The following is a 15,082-nucleotide window of genomic DNA, read 5'->3' on the forward strand; positions in this document are numbered from 1 at the left end:
CAAAGCTTTTGTAAGGTAATATTTTATTTACAGCCCTTTTAATTTAAAAGCATTTACGACACCTGAACCCACACGCACCAAATCATTTGCCAGCCATTCATCCTTGTGAATAGGAGTTAAGGCACTGGTGACGGATCAGCAGCAGCGTTTTAGCCGAGCTGGGCTTCACTGCGCTGCCATGACACGACAGCCTGCTGCGTTTGGCAGGAAAACACCTGTGAGGTGTTAGTGACGGAAAATCAACCGTACTTAAGATGCAAGCTGGAAGTAATTACAGCTGGTGTGTAAGAGCGTAAAAGCTGGACGTAAGCTCTGCTAATTGTGCTCCATTCAGAGAGGCAGACTTGAGCTCGGCCTGCTTGTGATGCAACAGGGTGTTTGTACAAAAGCCGTTTCTGAAGTTTTCTAAAATGTCAATTTGCTCAGTTTGCTTTCAAGGCAGTGCTGGGTCTCCGTCGGAGCCCTGAGCGCATTTGCCTTATCGCTGGGAAGGTAAATGGAAGCACAAACCTCAGGGCATCATTTCAAGCCGCTCTCCTCCTCCTTTAAACAATGACACAGCAGAGATTAGAGTTTGGGCTGTTTATCGGGGACAGCGTGATCAGTGAGGGGGCTGCTTGTAGTGTGTGATAGCGCCGCTGGCTCTGAAAAACACCAAGCGCTGCCACGTCGTGCCGCTGAGATGTTTCCGCGGTCCTTTACTTGTGGCTCGGGTCGGTGCCTTCACGGGACAGAGGGGGCGTGTTGGATTCGCTCCACGGCGCAGGTTGGGGACGCGTCGACCTGCAGCTTTAGTATTCATGGCCAGCGCCGCTGTGGCCAAAAGCATTTCTGTGGACCGAAGCCTAAATGCCCACAGCAATTATTCAGTTAGATGCAGCTACGCCGCAGGAAGGGGGCTTAACCATGATGGTGGTGGTTACTCACCCGTGCGTTCTGTTCAGCACCTTGTTTCTTAACCATAAAGGTCGTTCACAACAAGAAATATCGATCGACTTCTCGTTGATATGAAAATATTGACAAGTGCAAAGCTGGGCTAAAGCGGCTCATGACTGCAGCGTCCTCCTCATCATCCTCATTTCGTGTCAGTGCCTTCTAGCGTAGAGGCCACGCAGTCGACAGGGTCGGAGGCAGGAGAGGACAATCCCGTGGGAGAGTCTCAGTCTCGGTTGTCCCGTCGTGGCTCATCGGCCTCCTGTTAATTACAGAGCCTGTATAAAGTCACAGACTCATCCAGAATGGAAGAAGCATTCTTCTTCTGTCCAGCAGCCACTTGTTCCTCCTCTCTCCTCCATCGAGTTTCTTCACACTCCCCTAGACTGTCCCAGAAGGAAATCTGGAATAATAATGATCCAGCGGCTCGGACTGATTTTGACCTTCGTGTCCCGGCAACATTCAAGCAACAGTGAAGTCTGGGAGGTCGCCGCAATCAGAGATTCAGTGTGTGTAGCAAGCGCTCTCCGTGGCTTTCAGTAATAGCAAGACAACCGCTTCGTCTGCTCAGCTCACACAGACAAACAAGAGCTCTGATTCTGTTTATCCAGGCCCCTAATGAAATATTCCGTCTTTGCCACATCCGTGTGATGGGGAGGTGAATGTGCAGAGGCTGCTATCTCAAACTGTGACCTGCTGAATGGGGGGAAAGCTATCACCACGTCAGATTGTCACTATCATTATTTGCCGTGATGACTGCAAATAAGCTTGCCAAGGCAAGTATTCAATTTGGAAGGTAATGATATCTCTCCAGGAAACGCACTGCACACTCGTCTGTGCGACGCTCGGGTCAGATGGATCTCAATGCATCTCATTTGATGGTCTGGGTTGACACACGTACACATTTCCATTCAGCAGGTCTGTTACGTGGGATGCTAGCGTAGCTTCGTTCTGGATGCATGGTGCAATGCAGCAAGTCAAGTCACAGGCCTCTTCTCTCTTGATGATGGTGACACATCCTGTCGTGGGCTCGTCTCCATTCGCTCTGGACCAGGTAGACACCAAAAATGTTCTGACCCATTTTCTGTAGTCAGTCTCTAAATGTTTGGACTCACACCCACTAAGAAGATGTTCACAACCTCAAATCCCTCACACTTATTACAAAATTTACACTACGCCCCAAACTGAGAATCAGCTCCTCTCCCCGTGTACGAATTACCTCCCAGACGCGAGTGTGATTCATCTTGTTTCCCTCGACTTTTGCTCGGTTTTGCTGTGATTTTTTTTTCTTTTTTTTGCCACGGCCAGAATCTTCGCACCGTACGATGTGAAAAGAGGAAAAGTGGCAGTTTTTAAATTCCCCTGTTATCGCCCAATTCCACAAAACGCACGGCGCAGCTCGTTTTAGCCCTGCTCACACGGGAGAGAAATACTGCCGTGTTATTTATTTCCTGCTTGTTTCGATAAAAAAAACCCAACTTCTTTCTGTTCCCAGCTCTGCCATCAATGGACGGAGAATTGCCTCGTGGTTTGTTTGACTCGGCTGCCTCCTTCGCCGTCTCCTCCTCTCCCCGCTCCTCCGTCGTGTTCGCTTTGTTTTGCAGCGCGCTCCGGCGCACAGGAAGATGCTTCGGTTGCTCAAGGTTAGATTGTTAGACTGATAAACAATAAGCAAGCATGCGTTTCCTTTTGTTTGACACGAGCAGCGTCTGCTCAGACAAGACCGCCGTGCTCTCAGCCACAGACGTGCAAGGAAGCGAGAGCAGACGATTATTACCACTGTAGCAGCATCTGAATGGTTTGATAAGTGTGCAGATGTTGAGTTGGGCTGCTTATTGGATCATACGCTGACTTTTCAGCAAGTTGAGCATGTGTTTTGTGCGTGTGTGTGTGTGTGATTGGACCAAACCTGCATCATTTCACAGGGAGTGTGAGCCAGCGTCTGAGATGTCTGGCAGTAACGCTGAGGCATGAGTGATGGCATCTGTGGGGACCTGATGAGAGCCAATTATGAGCCAATTTAGCTGATTAATGGGATTGTAACTAGCAGCCCTCCTGGTGCACGCTCACGCGCGCAAATAGATTGGTTCCTTTCCAAACAGGAGCCGATAAACGCGGCTCCAGTCGCGGCGCGTCCTCCCGCCCACCGGCTCGACCTCCTAATTAAGAATAGACGCTCTGCTTTGAGTGGCATCACAGAGACGGGCTTTTGAAGCAGGCCCTTTAAAAAAGCACGGAGGTCCAGCCGATCACTGCACACTTCCTGACGGAGCCATTCGGCGTCGCTTGACTCCGTGGCACTTCAAAACCCTCAGAAGATCTCTTGGTGCCACGGCCATTAGAGGCTCCAGTCACATTCGCTGGCCTTGCTTCTCTGTCGGAGAGCTCCCCTCGCCGAGCGGCGCCTCCCTTGCTTCTCCTGTATCCACTCTCTCTCCCCGGGGTGTGCTTGAGCGGAATGAGCTCTCCACAGCTCGACACCTCCTCCACGCAGAGACCTCTAGCGGCGTCTTGCCTGTCTGGTGCCTCATCTCTAATGCATGCTGGTGCCAGCGGGAGCGTCATACCCTCATACAGAGCGCCGTGGCCTGTTCTCCTGCCAGGCCGCCGCCGCTCTGCCAGCCATCATGTGTCCATCAGCCGGCATCCAGCGCTGCACCGCTTACATGGTGATTGTGAGCCAAAGAACACAAAACACTGCACAAAACGGGACGTGGACAGTGTCTGAGGAGGCCTGAATTTAGTGCGTTACCGCAGTATTGACAACAGGCATCAACCCTGCAGCCTTTTTTATTTTGGCATCATAACCAGGGATGCATCGATCCTGTTTCCTCCCAATCCTAAAAGCTCCAGTTGGAGTATTGATAAGTGCAGCGGACTGATCTCACACCAGCCGCTTTTTCCATCTCTCTCTATAGCGAGTATGCGTTTCACTTTGGTTCGCAGCCATCGTGGGATTAGAGCCGGGGGTGATCATGCGCTACACATGCTTGTTGATATGTGTAAGCCGGCGTTCTGAGTCTGCAAAGGGCAGCGTGTGGAGCTGCCGGCCTGAGGAACATGACAGCATATTTAGCTGCCGGCCACATTCATTATTGATGCCAACATAGGGGCAGGACGCCTCGGGAGGCGGCTAAGCACAGGTGACCGAGTTCAAAATCTGTTGCACGGCCTCGTGGAGAAGGCTGCACCGGTCTGGGTTGTGTTTGTGTGGGTGTGTGCTCCATCCTTCGTGACTCATTTAGGCGCTGGGCAGCTCACAGCGCACGCTCCCCCTAATCTCCACGCCTCCTGGAGCAAAGAAAATGGCTGCAGTTAGCCAATTAGAGCAGGGACTGGATTAGGTGGACGGGCGGCAACAAGAGGCGACGCCACCGATGGAAGATGGACGACTTGAACGTGTCCAGACTGAAGTGTTTACAGTTCAGGGCGCAGGGTTTGGAGGCTGTGCATAGAGCAACAGCTGAACGTGAAGGTGCTGCTGTTTTTCTAAAGAAAGACTAAGACTAACAAACCAACGGAATCAATATCTCCAAGCTTGTGGAAGAAGAGGCAGCCCGCGTAGCAGCCTTTGATGAACAAACCAAAGTGCCTGCTTCAGTAAACAGGTACCATACAGCCTCCATCTGCTGCATTCAGCGTTCCTCCCACAAATGGAAACATAATGCTCCACACTTCAGAGGCTGTTAGCAGCCGGCTGGTATTTGGAGCAGACGCAGGTAGGGAAGCACTGGGAGCGAGAGGATACGTGACAGCGAGCAGGACGCCTCGTCTTGATGGGCGCCTCGCTTAATTACGCTCTGCTCTTTCATTCCTTTGTCGTTGCCTTCTCCTCGTCTCCGTCCTTCTCCGCCCCCCAAAAGCTGGACCATATTCAAACCCAGCTCAACCAGAAGGTGCTTTGATAATCCTGCCTCTTCCTCCTCCTCTCCTCTCTCCATCCCCTTGATGCCTATATTTAGATGGGTGACTCTGCTACGCAAATAGGTCAAAGCTGTTGAGAAACGCGGCAGAAGGTGGCTTTATGCGGGTTCCCTCACGACTCCTCTGGAGGCTTGAGCCACCGCTGAACGGCTGACCCCGTTTCATCAGCTGTACAGCATGTGGGTGATAATGGGACCGCTGACATCCCGAACTGGGCCAGGTCCAGAAATGAGTCGCGCACTCAGCGCTTCGGAGAAACATTTACCTTTAGTACAACGTTACTGTTGTTCTCTGTCATGTGTGAGACAAACTCGTTGTGTGAAGCTCCCAACGGCCTCTGAGCTCGATACAACGCTCCATGTTGACGCGCTGACGTCAATTTTCCATGTGTTACGAGGCCCCTCATCTCCACTGAGACAGAACAAAGACACCGTGGCTACAAACCGAGGGGAGAGAATAGGAAGAGACAATGAAGAGACAAGGCACTGGGTAATATTCATCTCGGAGCGCTAGCCGCCAGGTGGCTGCGTTTGTACCTGTGCTCTGTGCCAACGGATCCCACCTGTTGGAGCCAAACGGAACAGCACAAAGGCAGCCTGAGCGAACACTTGGGCCGAGGAGCTGTAAACCCACTCGTTCATTAATTAAGCATCGTAGCATGCTGAAGTGTTCTTCCCCATCAGCTCAGATCAACACTGACTAATTCTCCAACAACACTAGCGTGGCTCCACGTGTGATGATCTCTGCTGTAGCCGGTGCGTTTAGCTTCCTGTCGTGTAGACACGCGGCGCCGCCGTGGCCGTCGCTTCTAATGTGTCTTTTGTGGAGAAAGAAGGTGCTTCATGTGCCGTGTGCGGTTTTTGTCTTTGATTTATTTATTTTACCTGTTGCAGTGACATTTATCTGCGTTTCTCATCTAGAATAAATGCATAGATATTATATCAGAGGCAGGCTGGCCTGACATTCATAACTCAGAGCAATATGAGTCTGGGCTCGAATTGAACTTTATGCTTATGGATGTTGACATTTGCAGCATATGCATAGGATGTGCTAAGTCAATATTAGTGTACATTTGTTCCGGGAGTGTTTAGAATCCCAATCTGATCATCTACTCGTTGCAGCCCAGGTCCCGGCAGCACGTCCGGCTGAGGAGGATGAACGATGCATGTGCTCTGACTACTTCTCCCGTCCTTTGACCGTGCGTTCAACGGGGCAGGGTCTCAGACTACTGCACTGAAGCATCTCCTGCGAAGATGAATCACACACGGTTTGACCTCACTCCCCCTTAGTTAGAGGTGAGGAAAGCGTTGTCAATAATTAATTTGACGTCGGAGCAGCTGAGGCTAAATTTCACAGTACAGTGTGACGGGCTGCTTTGCTCGATGTGACGCTCACGCGCAGTAACAGATCCGTGCAGTCGCTCTTCATGGAGGCACCGTCCAAACCTTTAGTCCAATAAGCTTTAATGTCACCGCTGGCTCTGCTGACATTTGTGCTCAAAGGCTATTTCTCACTTGATACCAAGTGACTGCTGACAAAACTGAGAGAGACGCACGCGCACACGCCTGCCTGACCATCTACAGGCTCGGTATTAGTATTCAGCGCCGGTAGCTTCCTGACACTGTGTTCCTTCACGCCTTTCCTAGAGGATTTCCGACGCTCCCTTTCTCTCCGTCTGCCGCGCTCTATCTCTGCCTCTCCCGCTTCCCTCACATGGCACGCATCCAGACAACAGCAGCCTACGTTTCTTCCACATCGCCATGGAGACAGACGTGATGTCAGCGCTCGTCTGCGGAGGTTTGTCAGACTATAAACTCATTCCCCTTTCGTAATCAGCGTCGCCTCACAGACTATTAAAGTGCACATTACCTGCCTGGACCACCTGGCCCAAAAATCCAATGCTTTCTCAAGGGGCTGGCGATCGATAAACTCCCAGATGGAGCCAGACGTCTTATTTAGCCGCCGTTATCAGCGTGGGGAGCTGGGCTGCAGACACATGCTAATTAGAGAGGTAGTGGAAGAGGATGATTTGCAACAAGCACGGGGGGTGGAGGGTCGTTACGAATGCAGAGCAGGATACACAAGGAGAGTGAGGAGGCTTATTTTATTGTTTGACATGGTTTCATTTTCACGCACGCACAGTTGAGTTGAGGTGAACTTTGCTTTGGAGCTTGCACCTGCTAATGAGTTTGTTTAGCTACACAAACAGCGACTAAGGCTGGGTTCACATCAATCTCCATGCAAACGTCTGTGCTCCTGCACAAAGAGATTCATCTCGCAATTAGTCACAACCAAAACATTTCGTTTCCTTCCTTTGTCTTTAATCAGCGCTGCAAAAGCTCTGTGATCAAGAAGAACCAGAGGAAGTAAACTTGTAACTCATAGAACTCACGTAAATTAGCAACGCAAACATCCTTTTTCTATTTAGCAGAGTCTGATGATCCAGAAACAACATCAACAGATGTTTTGTAGACTACACGACTCCTTTCCATCAAGTGTCAAGAAGACAATGGAGTCATGAATATTTTTTTCTAATTCTCCCAAATTATCAGATAAAAAGGCAAACTAAAATCACAAAGCACGTTTTTCTGGACACGCTGTTTTTATTGCACCATTGCCAAGGTTTTAGTGGACGAGCACATCTTGTTCGTTTGTGAGCTGTTAAAATCAATTGCGTGTCACGTTATCGTAATGGTCACAGCCGGTGGATTAGACTCCTTAACCCTTCCACACCTTGAAGTCTGCTTCTGTCGGAGCTTTTAAATTAGCCACGGTGGCCTAATGGTGGTTAATCAGCCCAAATCTCACACATTGTCTCCCTGGGGTCAGTAAAGGTAATTGCACGTTCCACTCCTGGGTCTCTGGCGCCTTAATCGAGAAGAAGAAGAAAAAGCCGTGCGAGGAGTCTGTTTACATTCAACTTTACTTAAAGGTGCAGCCGGCGTGCGTTTGAGCTAAACTAATCAGACATCAGGTGACATTTCCACTGCTGACTAACGCATAATGGATTTGTAAACAAGTCACAATCAATATTAATGCAGTTAGCGTGCGTCGGTGACCTACTCGCTGATGTCAAGGAGACACTGTTGTTACCGTCGTCCTCCGTTAGACAGATTCGTTTGCTGATTAACTGTTGCGGCTCAGGCGAGAACCGAGCACAAACCAGCCCGCTCTTTTCTGGTGGGAAGTTCGCCAGCGGGTCACGACCCAGGAGGACGTTAACGCCGTACCCAGAGCCTTTGGCTCCAGAAATCCAGAAATAGATTGATGGAGCCTAGAGGAAACGGTGCACGGGCACATTCTCACACACTGTAATAGACGGACTCATGCAGATAGAGGCACCAAGGAGGAATTTAGGCCATCGCCATAGTGATGGAATCTGGTGGAGAGCGGAACAGGACTTTGCGGGGTCCGTGAGGATTACTGCTCAGAGAGTGGGTGGAGTGTGCGAGTCGCTCTGCTCGCATCCAGCTCAGACGCTAATGATGACTGCGTGCTTCTCCTCAACGCTCCCGTGAGTTGATTCAGCTCTCTGATGAGCCCGCACACGCCTGCATGCTCGTCTCTCGCTGACGACACTGAGTGGAGGCCGGTGGCTTTCACAGCTGAAGCATCTGCTTATTCGAACTGGACAAAAGCAGATGCAAACCAGGACTCCAGGTTCCTCCTGGAGTCGGAGAAGGTCTAGTATCAGGACACTTTATCTTCATTCAGAAGCATTGGCGGAGTTCGTTAACTATTTCAGCGCTGAGATTAAAATAGTCATTCGTCACAATATTCATTATAGTGGTGCTTAAATTGGACTATTTTCAGACTGAAGCCTAAATTCCCCCACAGGCAAACGTATTACACATTCAGCATTCGATTAAAACCTGTTTCTCGGCTCCCTCCGCTTCCCTTCGCAGAGGCGAGCCCGTTTGTGCTCCCTAATTCAGTCTCCAATTAAAAAGCAGGCCTGCCCCACGGTAACGGAGATTGCGTAACAGCCGGGCTCCATCATTATGTAACAAAATGCAGATGAAACTGAGCCGCTCATGATTTCTGGCACAGTTGTCATTGGCCACATCGCAACGGCTACGAATCCAGGACGACTGCAGCGTCTGTAATGAAGAATGTTTGCAGGTTGGTTGATGCTGACCTGGTGCAAGCATCCCCTTTGAGTAGAAACCTGAAAGAAGCAGTAAAGCCTTCAAAGCGCCTCCTCTTCGACTCGCTGCACCTCGGGGCGCTTCACAACCCTTAAACGTGCCCTTAACCGTTGCCTCGCATCCCATCTGCTCGCTCGCCCGCCCGCCCGCTCTCCGGGGCTTGAGCGAGACGAGCTCCCACCGTGTGGAACGGCTCCTCTGGTGGCGTCTCACCTGTCTGTGTAAGTTTAGCTGAGCCGCGTCGGGGTTCTGTTTGTAGCGTCCTGGTATCGACCCGCGGTCGGTGCTGCTGCCAGCGGTGATGTGTCCATCATGTGTTTGTATTCTATGAGTATGAACCTTCCTCTCTCAGCCTTGGCACATGGGATTGGAAGCGTTGAACAAATACTAGTAATGAAGCTGAGGGCAGGTGTTTCTCTGCTGTTTGTGGACGTGTGTAGTTTTGATCCTACGGCGACGCTTTCACGTCCGGGTTGTTCCAGGCTCTGCTGCTCTAGTTCACGCCGTTGACTTTACCGTTTTTGCTTTTGGTTTTTTCTCGCAGCACATAAATCTGAAGTGTCTTAAAAGCAACCTCTTATGCTGTAATTTGGTTCATGTCGGAGGCAGATTTATGTGTGTGTTCAGCTGCGTCCCCCACTAAAACGGGGTCTGAAGTTGTTTTTTTGTTGCGGCTCGCTTTATGTCTGTTTTCCGTCGAGTGCCTCTCGAGGAACGGAAAAGCAGCCGCAGCACTGGTGGGCTGCTGGAGTGGGTAATAACAGTCATGGCAGATTGAGCTTCACTGTTGTTTTACTTATTTTAATCATTTGATATTCTGCTCAGAGGCATCCAGGCTCTGCTCAATGACTCTCAAGGTTGGAGCAGCCATTTACTTCCTATTGCCTCAATCCCGATAAACGTTGGAGGATGTCTGTGACGTGTCGTTCTCCCCCCATTCATCTGCTTCCCTTTATCTCCATGGCCTCCTGTCACATTCATAAACTTTGGAGAGAGACAGACACGCACGTGCACGGTCTCACCCTCAGCGCCTGGTAAACACATCCGTTCAATAGCAGCTACCTAGAGAAACCCACCCTGTGTCCCATTTGTCTGAGGTCGGGCGGCAGCATCTGTGTTAAGGGACAAACACATCTCGATTCCCGGCTCAGGCTCAGGGCCAAGAAGTGACGGCCCAAGATGTATGGGAGCATTAGAGCTGCATTCAGACACAACGCACAACTTCAGCCGGTCTCAGTTTGGAAAAGCCTTACAATCCTTCCCTTTACTATTTTCACCCTTTACCTATTGGCCAGACTTTTGGGAAGCAGATAATAAAAGTCCAAATATTTAAAGTTTTTAATACAGATAAATTAAACTGTGGCCACACGATGATCTATACAGTAGATGCCTTGGCAATGGAGGAGTCTACTCACCCCAATGAAGATCTACCTGTTCAGTAAAGCTTCAAGCACCTTTATTTGATGATGATTAAAAAGGTGAGCTTGGCTGCAGAGCTGCAGACGCCATCCAGACAGAACAGCTCCGCTGAGCAGGACCATGGGCTCGAACCAACGCCACGCACGAACAGGACAGACTCCATAATGTGGCTCACATCGACGTCTGCTGAAAGTTTTAAATGAGTCTCGCCTTATCGGGAAGGCTAACGCCGCAGCGCCTCTGGGCGTATTGAACGGAGCACCGTTGCATTTTATTGCTTATGATTTCTACTTTGAGGCTGTTACAGGAACACTTTCTCACTAAAAAGTTCTATATTTGCGCTGTAAAAGTCTCTGATCCCGGTGAGGCGCGCACAGCGTCCGTGTTTTTCTGCCGTCTAGACCTCCGTCACGTTGGATTCAATGATCCCTCCCTGCTTAATGACTGCTTTGTTGTTTACCTGCTGGCTTTGCCGCACTCGGTGCGGCAGCGGCCGCTTTTCTTGAATCACTGCTTTGCTGAGCAAAAATCTATTGTGATGAAAAGGTCTGCGGAGTCCTTACGGCCCATTATCTGAATATTTCCATCAGCGGGGAAGGACACGGCGAGCGGATGCGAGAGTGAGACAGTGGAAGGGAGACGAGAGTCAGAATGAGGATGAGAAACAGGCGGTTATTACACTTGGCTGCCTGCATTTAAAGGCACCTGTCTGAATGTTTGGGCCAATGAGAGGCATCCAAGCTAGGCTACGCTAGCGGAGTAGACGCCCAAGGTAAAATGAGGAGAAGTGGTGATGAATGAGGAGGACGCCTTCATTAACGTGCTCCACTCTGATTGCACCCGGGGCCGGGCAGACGTCCGCTCCTTCAACTCGCTCCCCAGCTCTTCCCCGCTTTGTTCCCACATCAGAGGTGAAAACCAGAGGAGAGGAAACGCTCCGCACAGACGTCAAATAGTTTGTGCTTCTGTGAGAAATGCACGTCGGGCTCCGTCTCGGCTGAATTCAGCCCCGGCCTTGGTCTCCGTTATGTCTCCTGACAACTGAATCTGTTCCTCTCTAATGCTCTGACTCACACTTTGCGCCGGTGACAGCAGCAGAATCGGGCCCGGCGAAAGTTCTGTATGAAGTGAGAGTTGTTAGAGGCAATCGCATCATACAGGACAAAAACGCCGCCGCACTGACAGGTGGAAAATAGCGTGGACACCGCCCGGAGGATTTGGGTCTGCTTTTAACGCTCATTAATAATCTGCCTTTTGAAGAGAGGTTCAAACTTATAATCACATTTCACTTCTCTGACAGGAAGAACAATGGGCCTCATTAAGCAAATAACCAAAGGTTCCATGAATCTTTCACGCTGACATTTACACAAGAAGCCGGCTTCACAGAAATGTTTTGAGTCTGACTCCTTTCTGTTCAAAATTTATGGTTTGAAATGTCACTTTTATAAAAGCCATTAAATAGAACTCTGAATTTAATTATTGATGGAAACGCTCCTCGTCAGCCGCCGTGTTAAATCGCACCGTGGGTTGTATTTATGACCCTGTAACTTTTAATGACTGTATTGATTCGCCATTGATTTGTTCTCACTTCCCAAGCTGCGACCCGACCGCTCTGTGCTCGACGCGCTCTGAGCTAATGAGCGCAGGTCCGGTTGTGGTGAGTTAGCCGCGCCGCGCTGATAGAGACGGGGCTTGGGTTGGGTAGTGGGCGGGGCTTGGGTGAGGTGGTGGGCGGGGCTAAAGCACAGGTGAGGAGCTAGAAGCTAGAAATGACTCTGTGTGTAAAATATCTGTTACTGCAGCTTTAATCACGCTTTGAGCTTCAAGCTTTCGCTTTGAAGGCATTTTTCCTTTTCTGGCATTTGCTGCTTGGTGTTGTCCAGAGTTAGAAGGTCACATGAAGTCATTTCCATTTTTCCTCTCGCATGTGCTTCAACCGTGGCCCTGCCTTGTCTCTCTGTGGACATCTGCGAGGTCTTTCATGCGAGGCCTTTGTGATGTGCATGGCCGTCGCCATCCATGGGCCGCGGGCAGCGAGAGGGAGCCGTTACACAACTTTCTACGTTTGCTCACGTGGAAATAAACTGTCTGCAGACGAGTAATTGTGGTATTAGTTTAACAAGCGCTTCTGGCTTTCACCCGTTCACCCTTGGATTGCGATGGACAGGGAGGTGAGGGCTAAAGGAAATGGAGGCTGTTCGGTTAACACAGACCTGCTGAGAACGGCAGAAATTCAATATATTACATCACATCACGATATTCTCTGACTGCCTCCGTGGCCCCAAACGCTAAATTACCACAGCATGCAAGAGGCAAAGAGGTGAAATAATTTCTCCATTAATCCTCTCACATCTCCCCTGAGTTATGTAGTAAGTAAGGTGCCCTAACACTAAGGTCAGGGCCTCCTCCCTGTACATGTATGTAGCTACCTCCACGGAGACCATTAAAAAAGATGCTTTATTAACAATTCATTATTACACATATCAGCCAAATGGCCCAGCTCTGATGAGTCTCATACTGGTTTTACTGGTTTTATGATATTTACTACAAGAAAAGCTTCTCTTTTTCTCCCTCTGTGTTAAATGACCGTTTAATCACAGTTGCACACACACATGCGCCACGTTATTGATCAGCTCCACAGTGGCCGTATATTACCAGCTAATGGATAACATCAGATTTATGATGACGGCTCCATACAGATTTAAAGCCCTTAAGCAAACCATCATTGATCATCAAACTCATCAGCTGTTTAGTCACTACATCATTCATGTTGTGACATTTTAGACCAAGACAGGAAAGCAGTCCATTAGCTGGTGATGAACAGAGGCTGATGTGCATCAGGGTTGTTGGTGCGCCGCTCCGTCCTGTTCGCTCTCGTCTCACCAACAACCTTTGTCCTGACAATGATGAGGCTGTTGCGGCTACGGCGATGGCGGCGGAGTCGGGCCGCACTGCTCAGAGGCCCTGCAGGTGAATTATTTAGGTGATGGGATGTAGGCCTTCAGCTCTGAGCCGCGGCCAAGGCTAACATTCATTTAGACCTGTCAGGATGTGTTCAGCTGCTCCCTGCCTCCTCTGGGGGGCGTGGACTTATTAAATAACACTTTGTATTCTCATCCTCTCACAGTCGGCCACGACAACCGACTCCGGCTTTAGGCTGAACATTTGTGGGTCATCGTGGGTAAACAGGTGAAGGAATCCTTCTGTACGGCGTCGTCCTCATCCCCCCCTTCAAATATTTATGTTCAGCATTTAATGCAGTGAATCTCCGCTTTACAAGTTTCCCCCTCTACATCTTCCCTGGTGGGGGAGCTGGGATTGATCTACGGCTCCGGCTGCGTGGTCAGCCCCATAGGAAATGTTGGTGTAATGGCTTCTATATGAGAGCTGTCAACGCAGATGAGGATCCAGCTGCCGCGTGAGCGCTGTGTGGACGGGGCCCAGCAGGAAGCGCTAAGCTCCTCTTAACCCCTGCAGCTTTGTCACGTCCACTGGACTTTCTCATTAATTCGGTATGACTCATGGGCTTTGAGTGGCCAGATACCGTACAGTCGCTGTGTAATGACACCGGCTTCATGAATGACTCATTCAGCGTATTTATATACAGAGTGTATGCAGGCCTTGGCTCGCGTATAGGAGCCGTGCTCACAGCTGGTTCCCTGACGGATGGATGTAAAGCTAATCGTTTCTCAGTAGCCGTCATCTTCTCGCCAACATTTCTCGTCTCATCCATCTTTTCCTCCTCCGTGATCTCTGGCCTTTTACACCATCAGTGTATTTATGACTGCCCAGTTTCTTGGTCACCGCTCTGAATCATTTTGTGGCTGCAGCCATTCTCTCTTCCTCCATTTTTTTATTCGTGCTCGTCTATCTGAATGCAGACGCTTTGGGCCCGTCCGTCATTTCACATCAAAGCCGCGCTTGTTCTGCAGCTCGCTCTTCTTCACGGTCTATTACTCCGCCCTCTCGTGTTGACAGAGCAGCGCTGTTCGGCGTGTGCGAGTGCGCGGTTAAAGGAACTTCTCCGTCTTCATTTGCATCCGCTCAAGGACTGGTCCCCGGAGACGTGTTCCTTCCAGCGCCGGCCGCGGTCACGCCTCACGCCGTGCAGGCGACCGGTCGGCGCTGCTTTTCATGGCGACGCCGCTCTCATAGACCCGAGTCGCTCGTTTGGTTGAGAGGCCGAGCGTGAGAGGTGCAGAAAGGTGGTGCAGCTGGGCTTGAAGCTCATTCACACCACATGTATAATAGAAGAAGAAAGAAGTGGTGAAGGAGTCTGTGCTTCGTTTCCTCGGCATAGTTCACGCTTCTCTGCCTCAGCAGTGAGTTTGCGGCGCCACAATGCAGAACTTACACCACCACGGAGCAGAACATCACCTCCATCTAGTCTCAGCACGGCAGCAATGAATCCGTGCGTGACGTATGCGCTGCAATCACTGCAAATCTTAGAGTAAGCCAGCGTCTACCTCACGAAGGAACCTGCGGCAGCTGGTAATTTCCCCACCGCGAATCATAATTTCACAGTTATAGCGAGCGCGCGGGGAACGTGTGTTTACAGTGTGTCCCATCAGCTGTTGACTACCGCCGCATATTATACGTCTGCACGTTCATGCCTGACAACAAATACAGTAACGCAACGGATAATGTGAGAGAGTGGA

At 50.2% G+C, this 15,082-nt stretch overlaps 1 protein-coding gene across 7 annotated transcripts in view; it reads left to right on the forward strand.

Moving 5' to 3' along the window:
- magi2a (membrane associated guanylate kinase, WW and PDZ domain containing 2a) overlaps window positions 1-15,082 on the forward strand; it is an 86,273-nt gene that overhangs the window by 28,354 nt on the left and 42,837 nt on the right. The gene's annotated exons all lie outside the window — the stretch shown is intronic.

Source organism: Betta splendens, chromosome 9 (genome assembly GCF_900634795.4).
Source record: "Betta splendens chromosome 9, fBetSpl5.4, whole genome shotgun sequence".
In the NCBI taxonomy this organism is placed as follows: domain Eukaryota; kingdom Metazoa; phylum Chordata; class Actinopteri; order Anabantiformes; family Osphronemidae; genus Betta; species Betta splendens.